The 10,819-nt window shown below is 43.9% G+C and overlaps 1 non-coding gene across 1 annotated transcript; it reads right to left on the reverse strand.

Moving 5' to 3' along the window:
• Window positions 1–1,533: 1,533 nt before the first annotated feature.
• On the reverse strand, window positions 1,534–1,696 carry LOC144249425 (U1 spliceosomal RNA). Its single transcript, XR_013342222.1, has one exon. It is a non-coding gene; the product is annotated as a U1 spliceosomal RNA (small nuclear RNA).
• Window positions 1,697–10,819: the final 9,123 nt, after the last annotated feature.

A 10,819-nucleotide genomic window follows, 5' to 3' on the forward strand; every position in this document is an offset into this window, starting at 1 on the left:
GCCTAGGTTTAATGCAGGCTGCAGTAAATTATCACATTTGAGTCATGCAACAAATCCACCAAGTACTTAATATTCTTTTTTCATAAAAATTTGGAAAATTGAGGCATAGCACATTCATAGAGCCAGCCCATGGGCCACTGGTGGATCCAGGACCAAAAGAATGAGCTTCCCAAAGGGAGACAAAACAATGCTTTTGTAGTAATGTCAGTTTGTCTGGCAGTATCCTAGTGAGGCAGGAGAAAGGGTTAAAATGGGCAGGTAGGAGAGTTGGACTCCTTCGAGGTCAGGTTTTTATTCAGCAGGGCTGAGAAACTAGGGACACAAGGCAGGCTTCATCCAGGCCAGGAGAAAAGTGAAACAAACTAACTGGTAAGACACCTGCTGTCTGGTTCCTAGACCCCCATCACAAAGGGACTCACAGTAACCTGACTGGGTCAAAGAACAGGTGAGGAGGCCATGGACACGGAATGCCTTACTCAGGATTGGGTGGGGGCTAGCTCAAATAGCTCGTGTAGATTCACATAAACCACTGGATAATAGCCATTTTCTGGTATGCCTCTCTTGGGACCCCCATCCCTTTGTGAGCTCCATCTTCTTTCTACTGCGAATAAATCCTGTTACTTTGCTGTCACCCCCCCCCCCGCGTGGATTTCATTCTTCAAATTCCTAAGACTCTAGGGAACCCAATCCCACACTGGGTGCTACTCATGCCATTTCCAGCGGCTGCATTGGAAGGCTGCTTTTGTTCAGAAGCTCCTCCATCAAGGATCTAGAGCCTAAGTAATGAAAAGAGCCTTGAGAAAAGGAAATTCCTAGACACTTTAAAACTCAAGTATTCTCAGTAAGGCGCTAAAAGATGACCTACCGTGGTCCACGAATCTTATATGAGGAAGAAAACCTCCACACTGTTGGAGAGGAGTAGAGAAGGCTTTTCATCAAACTAGATCAGTCTGTATGTAGAACTCCAGACCTGTACTTGCAGTGTTCTGAATACTCCGCTGGTAACGCCGGGCATCTAGGTTTGGGGTGATGGTGTTATTTTTTTTTTTTTTTTGGGGGGGGGGAAGCAATGTGCAGAGAGAGCCGCGCTGCCACCTTAGCCACTTAAGTCGGATCAGGACTACCTGGGAGCTTGAAGGTCTTGGAATTGGTCCCAGAGTGGCACGAGTGTGGTAGAGAACGCGACTTTGTAGAGTGTCCTCCACTGGGCAGGTAATTTGTATTCGATAGAACTACAGGAATCAGTCTACAGACCATCAGTCATTTACAAGAGAGAATGACCAACCGACAGCAGACAGCATATAGCGCTGGGGGTTTTCTCCAGAAAGACTGATCAACAAAGATGCAGCCCCATCTTCAGTAAATGAAGGAAAAGGAGGAAAGTCCAGAAACTTGGGAGGAGACTAGTATTCGTTTTGGTAGGGAGAAACTCCTTTAGAAACCAAAGGAGAACAAGAACAGAAGGATTCGCTGCACGGTGAACCACGTACCAATCAAAGAATCTCAGATCTACCTTTTGCAGACACAAACACGACAGGGAGAGCGCGAACGCAGTCCCCACTACCACAAATTATGCAGTCGAGTTTCCCACATTTGGGGAAATCGCAGGGGTCAGCACCTCCGCAGTGCAATGGAGAAGCCTCGCCCTGGGAAAACCACCTGCGTGATCATGGTATCTCCCCTGCCAGGTAAGTATGACTTGATCGCCTGCCCTCGATGTACAGCCTCATTGCCCTCCACTGTACACACACGGTCACTTCACACCCGCAATCCCGGGCCTCCTTAGCCCTCACGCACAGCGAGTGGACCCTGTGTAGAGTCGTGCGTTGCTCCCACCGCACACCAAATGGATCGCCTTTCTGCTGCAGGTGCCGGCTCTGCCGCCCCGCGCCCCCTTATCTACATACGCCCTCCCTCGTGGTGACGTCACAGAAGGAGCCCCGCCCCGGACCTGCGCCTCGCCTTGGGTCCGTCCGCCGCTCCCTGCCCTAAGCGGTCCACTCGCCCCAACTGCGCCCCCGCAGCCGCTGCGGGAAGTGCGCGGTCGCTCCCTCCTTAACTCGCGTCCCGCCGGGGGCTCGGGCGGTGCGCGGAGCCCCTTCTCCCGGAACGTGGGTTCGTTGTAATAGAACTTCTCTCCCCAACCCCGACCTGCGCCCGAGGATGTGAAGGACAAGCGGCTCCCTGGCACCGCCCCTCCTCGGTGACCCTTTGTCTCTTCCCGGAGGGCCCGGGTCCTGTGTGGCCCAGGACGAGGAAGTCCACTCGTGTCGGACAGGACGTCCCCTGGGCAGTGGAAACGTGGAAAGCCCAAGAAGGAAAACGAGGCGGTGCAGCAGTCCCCGCTCAGCAGGGGAACTGGCCACCGGGGCAGGGACCGCGGCTTAGAGGGAGACCTGGAGGCCCTCCGAGGGAGCCCACAGAGGACCCCGGCACGAGCCCTGTCGGCGGACCCTGCTGCGCTGAGAAGGCGGGGGCCACCACCCCGCGAGAAAGCCCGGGGCGCTCTCGGCACGACGGGTCAGCTCCGCCGGGGGAGCGCCTCGCACTCGGAGGGTGGACGGCTGGGCCTTTGCTCCGAGGCCTGTGCTCTACCCAGAGGCTGCTTTTATTCCAGGCGGTCACTGGTCGGCACCGGTGTCCCCGTGGACATCGAAGGTCGCGGTGACAGCCGCTGTGGAGGTGACTCCCGGAAATCTCACTCCGGGTCCGAGTTGGGCACAAAGCGGGACCCCTCCAGCGAGCGGTGGCGTGGAAGTCCTCGCCCGCGGTCTGCAGGCCTCTGTGCGCAGCCGCTGGGCTCCAGGGAGAGCATGCGTCCGGCCGCGCAGGTTGGGAAGGCGACTTCCTTCTCGCTGGCAGATGAGCCTGGAGCCTGGCGGACCCCATCACTGCGCAGAGCCTTCTCCAGGTGCGAGACACGTGGTTTCTAAGGCTCGCAATCTGCAGCTCCCTGGAGGAGCAAGCCTACCCTACATTGAGGGGTTTCCTGCAAGCAGATCACTGCTGCGCAGAGAGGAGGACTGTCCTCTCCCTTTGAAATCCCCTGCCTTAGAAAAGTGATGAAACTTAAACAAAATCATCGTGTTAGTCAGCTTTTAGGATCTGTGATGGTTTCAGTCCGAGGTCTGTGGATTTTCTTTTTTTTTTAACCTGAAGAAGGCAGAATCATTGCTGCAGAAAGGTGAGGCAGAGAAAAGTTGCTCACCCTCTGGCAAACACAAACAGGAAATTGTCAAGGACATAGTCCCCAAGGGCATGCCATCAAGGACTCACTCCCTTCTACTAGGTGCCACCTTCTACAGGTGTTAGAGTCTGTAAACAAGTCAAAATAACACCTGGCATTTTGCCAGGGGAATGTTAGAGTTCCTAAACAAGTCTGGATGGTGCCTGGCAAAATGCCAGAGGGAGTGGTTTGAGAAGTAACAAAAGTGAGCTATTAAGTGTGGAGATTCTTTATTGGTTGACTGATGTATCTAGTTTATGCTAATTAAGATAAGCTGTGCAAAATATATAAATAGCTCTGTTGCCCTACAATAAACGGCTCCTACTCCTGCTGTATCAAGGAACACAAGTTATTCATCACCCCCCTGGTCATTTTGCCCAGCCAGACGGGCTGTGGCATACATGGTTCCACCACTCCCAATAATGCCATTAAATGATGAATCCATCAATGGATCCATCCACTGAAGTTAGGGCCCTCGAAATGCAGTCACTTCCCCCAAATTGGTTCACCTCTGAACACCACTGCTTTGGGGGGCCAAGCCTTCAACACACGAGCCTTTGGGGACGTTCCAGATGCCAACTAACGATCGGTTTTTATCACGTCCTATGTTAGTATGCTGTTCCACCCACAGAGCCAGAGCTGACGCCCAGTGAGTATGTGCAGAGGACCTTGTCGCGTCACAGCCCAGGCACTGTACACCAGAGTCCATCGTTTGACCCCTACAACAGGTCAGTGGCCTCAGATTCCTCATTTTACATATGAGAAAACAAAGACGTTAAGCAACCTAACCAGGCCACTCAGACGGTGAGTCAAGAATTCAAACTAGGAATTTGAACCTGAGGCAGCCTGCTCTAAAAGATATGTTCAGAACCACTGTGTGGTACTGCTGCGAAGAAAAGAGAAATGATCTTGAAAAGAAATGGAACTATGCATGTTATTCCCTTTGTATAAACACCAAAAGAAGAATCATAAGACAGGAATAAAATTTCCCAAATATGCTCAAGGTCCACCTTCCTCTCTACAAATGACTTTCTTATCCCAGTTACTGCTCCTCAAAAGTCTTCAACCTGGGCCTGCGGTGGTGGCTCAGCAGAGCGTGCTCACCTCACACGGCCAGACCCTGGGTTCCATCCTCAGCACTACATAAAAATAAATGAGTGAAATAAAGGTATGGTGTCCAACTACAATTAAAAAAATTTAAAATCTTAAAATTCTTTCCAGAACTGTTTTCCCTCCTCTTTACACATTCCTCTCACCTGCAACACTCCTCCCATAACTATTCTGTTCTTTCATTTATGGGTCATTCATATTTTTTAAACTTTTTTTTAGTTGTAGATGCACCCAATATCTTTATTTATTTTTATGTGGTGCTGAGGTTCGAACTCAGTGCCTCAGGTTTGTGAGGCAAGTGCTCTACCACTGAGCTACAATCCCAGCCCTATGGATCATTCATTTTTAAATTTTAAAAATATGTAAATTTATTAAAGAAGACAACAATGTGGGCTGGGATTGTGGCTCAGTGGTGGAGTACTTGCTTAGCATGTGTGAGGCCCTGGGTTCAATTCTCAGCACCACATAAAAGTAAAGAAATAAAATAAAGGTATTGTGTCCATCTACAACTAATATGTGTGTGTGTATAATTGCCGCAGTCCGGCTACAGCAAAATAACCGGGGGGTGACGAATAACTTCTGTAGATTGATGCAGCAGGAATGGGAGCCATTTATTGTAGGGCAACAGAGCTATTTATACATTTTGCACAGCTTATCTTAATTAGCATAAACTAGATACATCAATCAACCAATAAGGAATCTCCACACTTAATGGCTCACTTTTGTTACTTCTCAAACCACTCCCTCTGACATTTTGCCAGGCACCATCCAGACTTGTTTACGAACTCTAACATTTCTCTGGCAAAATACCAGGTGTTATTTTTGACTTATTTACGGACCTTAACATATAATAACCACATATCCATTTCCCCACCATTAACTACTGTTATGTTAACATCTTTATATGTTTCTCTTTCTCTTCCAATCTTTTTTTTTTTTTTGTAAGTACTGGGGTTTGAACTCAGGGGCACTCAACCACTGACCCACATCCCCAGCCCTTTTTTGCATTATATTTAGAGACAGTGTTGCCTAGTACCTGGCTAAATTGCTGAGGCTGCCTTTGAACGTGCAATCCTCCTGCCTCACCCTCCCCAGACTCTGGGATTACAGGCCTGCATCACTGCACCCAGATTTCATTCACTTCTTTTTTTTTCTTTTTTCTTTCTTTTATTTTCTTTTGTCTTTCCTCCTCCTCCTCCTCCTCCTCCTCCTCCTCCTCCTCCTCCTCCTCCTCCTCCTCCTCCTCCTCCTCCTCCTCCTCCTCCTCCTCCTCCTCCTCCTCCTCCTCCTCCTCCTCCTCCTCCTCCTCCTCCTCCTCCTCCTCCTCCTGACAGATCTTTATTTATATGTGGTGCTGAGAATGGAACCCAGTGCCTCACACATGCCAGGCAAGTGTGCTACTGCTGAACCCCAGCCCGGCCCCTCATTCACTTCTTGAAGAACATTTGAATTGCTTCCAGTTTGGGGACTATCACAAAGAAAGCTATTAACAAGAAATCCTTTTTGTGGACACGTTTTATAAATCCCATTTTAAATTTCTTTTTAATGCTAACTTAGTTTGTGAATGGATATTTTATTCATAAACACAAAATTCATTTGAATATTATGAAACCCCAAGGTGGAAGTCTATTCACTTTTCTTTCTCTTTGATTTTTAAATTTTGTTCATTTTAGTTATGCATGACAGTATTTTGTCAGTATGTATTTTGATATATTATACATACATGGAGTATAACTTTCCATTCTTGTGGTTGCATGTGATGTGGGGTTTCACTGGTCCTGTATTCATATATGAACATAGGAAAGTTATGACCAATTCATTCTGCTCTCTTTTCTATTCCTAATCCCCCTTCACTTCCCCCACCTACCCCTGTCCAATCCAGTGAACCTCCACTCCTCTCCCAACCCACCCTGCCTATTGTGAGTCAGCATCTGCATATAAGATGGTTTTGGGGGGTTTGGCTTATTTCACTTAGCACGATAGCCTCCAGTTTTATCAGCAAATGCCATAATTTCATTCTTCTTTAAAACTGAGTAATATTCCATTGTGTATATGTATCACATTTTTTTTATTGATTCATCTCTTTAAAGGCACCTAGGTTGGTTCCATAGCTATTGTGAACTGAGCTGCTATAAAGATTGATGTGGCTGCATTACTATAATAGGCTGATTTTAAGTCCTTTGGGTATATGCAGAGGAGTGGGATAACAATGTCAAATGGTGATTCCATTCCATGTTTTCTGAGGAAGCTCCATACTGCTTTCCAGAGCAGTTGAACCAATTTGCAGTCCCACCAGCAGTGTATGAATGTACCTTTTCCCCCACATCCTCGCCAACACCTATTGTCACTTGTATTCTTGATAATTGCCATTCTGACTACAGCAAGATGGAATCTCAGTATCATTTTAATTTTCATTTCTCTAATTGCTAGAGATCTTGACCATTTTTCATATATTTATCACCCATTTGTAGTCTTCTTCTGGGAAGTGTCTGTGAACAGACACTTTGCACATTTATTGATTGGGTTATTCATTTTTATGTTTATATATATATATATATATATATATATATATATATCCTGGAGATTAATGCTCTATCTGAGGTGCATATGGCCCATTCTATAGGCTCGCTCTCTCTCTTTTTTTTAGAGAGAGAGTGAGAGAGAGAGAGAGAGAGAGAGAGAGAGAGAGAATTTTTAATATTTATTTTTTAGTTCTCTGCGGACACAACATCTTTGTTGGTATGTGGTGCTGAGGATCGAACCCGGGCCGCACGCATGCCAGGCGAGCGCGATACAGCTTGAGCCACATCCCCAGCCCCATAGGCTCTCTCTTCATGTTCTTAATTTTTCCTTTGCTGTGAGAAAGTTCTTTAGTTTGATACCATCCCATTTATTGATACTTGATTTTACTTTTTGTGCTCTAGGAGTCTTGTTGAAGAAGTTGGTTCCTAAGCTGATATGATGGAATCTTGGGTCTACATCTTCATCTAGCACATGCAGGGTGACTGGTCTAATACCTAGGTCCTTGATCCACTTTGGGTTGAGTTTTGTGCAGGGTGAGAGATAGGGGTCTCATTTCATTGTATTACATATGGATTTCCAGTTTTCCCAGCACCATTTGTTGAAGAGGCTGTCTTTTCTCCAATGTATGTTTATGGTGCCTTTGTCTAGTGTGAAATAACTGTATTTATGTGGGTTTCTCCCTGTGTCTTCTATTCTGTACCATTGGTCTTCAGTTCTGTTTTTGGTTCCAATACCATGCTGTTTTTGTTACTATAGCTCTGTGGTATGATTTCCTAATGTCTCTTTCAGTCAATCGATTGATGTATTGCTTTACTTTTCTTGATGAGGATTGCTTTGGCTATTCTGGGCCTATTATTTTTCCAAATGAATTTCATGACTATTTTTTCTATTTCTGTTAAGAACATCATTGGAATTTTAATAGGAATTGCATTAAATCTGTCATGCTTTTGATAGTATGGCCATTTTGACAATATTAATTCTGCCTATCTGAGGGCCTGGGAGATCTTTCCATCTTCTAAAGTGTTCAATGTATTTCTCTAGTGTTCTGTGGTTTTCATTGTGGAGTTCTTTCACCTCTTTTGTTCATGTGGCTGCATTACTATAATACTAATATATAATATTATTCCCAAGTATTTTATTTTCTTTGAGGCTACTGTGAATGGGATAGTTTTCCTAATGTCTCTGTGAGTCAATTCATTGACTGATGTACAGGAATACAATTGATTTATGGGTGTTCATTTTATGTCCTGCTACTTGGCTGAATTCATTCATGAGTTCTAGAAGTTTTCTGGTGGAGATTTTTGTGTCTTCTAAATATACAATCATGTCATCAACAAATAGGGTTAGTTTTGTTTTTCTTTTTCTATTTGTATCCCTTTAATTTCTTTCCTCCGTCTAATTGCTCTGGCTAGAGTTTCTAGGATTATGTTAAGCAGAGGCCGTGAAAAAAGGCATCCCTGTCTTGTTCCAGGTTTTAGAGCAAATGCTTTCATTTCTCTCCATTTAGAATGATGTTGACATTGAGTTTAGCATGGATAGCTTTTACAATGTTGAGGTGTGTTCCTACTATCCCTAGTTTTTCTAGTGTTATGAACATGAATGGATGCTGTATTCTGTCAAATGCTTTTTCTGCATCTATTGAGATACCCATGTGATTCTTGTATTTAAGTCTATTGATGTGATGAATTATGCTTATTGTTTTCCATAAGTTGAATCAACCTTGCAACCCTGGGTTGAACCCCACTGGATTGTTCTACCATGCGGCCTGCGCAATGGTTTCATTAATGAGGTTCTAGGCATAAAGTTAGTTAGAAGAGATCGAAATAAAACACACAGACTCAGTTACCTTATTTCTATTGCTAGGTCCGAGACAGCTCCCCTCTCTGGTTCGCTCCTCTAGCCGCCCAGCAGGGCAGCAAGGATTACTCAGGGCTAGCAGGAGAGAGACAGCGTGAACACGCTGGGGACTAGCCTTTTATTGGGGAACAAGAGATTCAGGGGAGAATTCCATCCAATGAAGGTTGAGGGGGGGCTGCACTCCAAGGTCAGGGTCAGTGATTGGGTCCCCGGGGTCAGTGGTCAGGCACACCCCCACATGGATGGGCTCTCTCATCAGGAAAGGGTCGGGAAAACTTCGACACAGCCAGAGCGCCTCAGACCCTTAACGGGAGCCACCCAATCACGTGTTAGAATGGCTTCCCACAGATTGTGGTGTACTATCTTTTAAATATGCTTTTGTATGCAGTTTGCCAGTATTTTACTAAGAATTTTTGCGTCTATGTTCATCAGGGATATTAGTCTGAAATTTTTTTTCCTTGATGTGTCTTTGTTTGGTTTGGTATCAGGGTAATACCAGCTTCATAGCATGAGTTTGGAATGGTTCCCTCTTTATTTCATGGAATCATTTGAGGAGGACTGGTGTTAGTTCTTCTCTGAAGGTCTGGTAGAACTCAGCTGAGAATCCATCGGGTCCTGGGCTTTCCTTTCTTGGTAGGCTTTTGATGGTGTCTTCAATTTCAATGCTTGAAATTGATCTGTTTAAATTTTCTATGTCCTCCTGATTCAATTTGTGTTGATCATATGTCTCTAGAAATTTGTTTATGTCTTCAAGATTTTCTATTTTATTGGAGTATAAATTTTCAAAATAGGTTCTGAATAATAGATTATTTTACTTCAGTAGTGTCCATTGTGATATTTCCTTTTTTATCACAAATAGTAGTAATTTGAATATTCTCTGTCTTTCTCCTTGTTAGTTTGGCTAAGGATTTATCAATTTTATTTTCTTTTTCAGAGAACCACTTTTTTGTTTTGTTAATTTTTTAAATTATTTCTTTTATTTCAATTTCATTGATTTCAGCTCTGATTTTAATTATTTCCTGTCTTCTTCTGCTTTTGGTGACGTTTATTCTTTTTCTAGAGATATAATGTTAGGTTATTTATTTGTTGACTTTCTACTCTTTCTTTTAATATTTATTTTTTAGTTGTAGTTGGACACAATACTTTTTTATTGATTTATTTTTATGGGGTGCTGAGGATCAATCAAGGCCTTTCACGTGCTAGGTGAGCACTCTACCTCTGAGCCACAACCCCAGCCCCAACTTTCTACTCTCTTAATGAGTGTGCTCAGTGCAATGAACTTTCCTCTTAGTACTGCCTTCATAGTGTCCCAGGTATTTTGCTATGTTGTGTCATTATTCTCATTTACCTCTAAGTATTTTTTAATTTCATCCCTGATTTCTTCTGCTATCCATTGATCATTCAATAGTGTATTTTGTAGTCTCCAGGTGTTAAGGGTAGCTTCTATTTTATTTCATTTTATTTTATTTTAGTTGTAGTTGGATACAATAACTTTAATTAATTTATTTTTATGTGATGCTGAGGATGGACCTTGCCCATGCTAGGCAAGCACTCTACACTGAGCCACAACCCCAGCCCCTCTATTTTTTATTTTTATTTTTTTATTTTATCATTGATTTCTAATTTCATTCCATTATCTGATAGGATGAAAGGTATTATCTCTCTCTCTCTCTCTCTCTCTCTCTCTCTCTCTCTCTCTCTCTCTCTCCCTCCCTCCCTCTTTTCTTTTTATTTGCTAAGAATTCTTTGTGGCAATGTTTTTTCTCATCCTTATACCTTCAGTCTGAGGTTGTCTTTGCCTATGAGGTGAGTCTCTTGGAGACAGCATATTCTTGGGTCTTATTTTTCAATCAAATCTGCCAATCTGCATCTTTTGATTGATGAGTTTAGGGCATTTACTTTTAATGTTATTATTGAGATATGATTTTTATTCCCTGTCATTTTATTTTAATTTGAATTAGTTTATCATTGACTGTTCTTTTAGTGTAGTTCCTCTCTTTGCTGGTTTCACTTTTAATTTTTATTTCTTCTTCATGAAATATCTTGAAGGTGTTTCATAGTGCAAGCCTTCTAGTTGTGAATTCTTTAACATTTGCTTATCAT

The sequence above is a fragment of the Urocitellus parryii genome, chromosome 11, assembly GCF_045843805.1.
Source record: "Urocitellus parryii isolate mUroPar1 chromosome 11, mUroPar1.hap1, whole genome shotgun sequence".
In the NCBI taxonomy this organism is placed as follows: domain Eukaryota; kingdom Metazoa; phylum Chordata; class Mammalia; order Rodentia; family Sciuridae; genus Urocitellus; species Urocitellus parryii.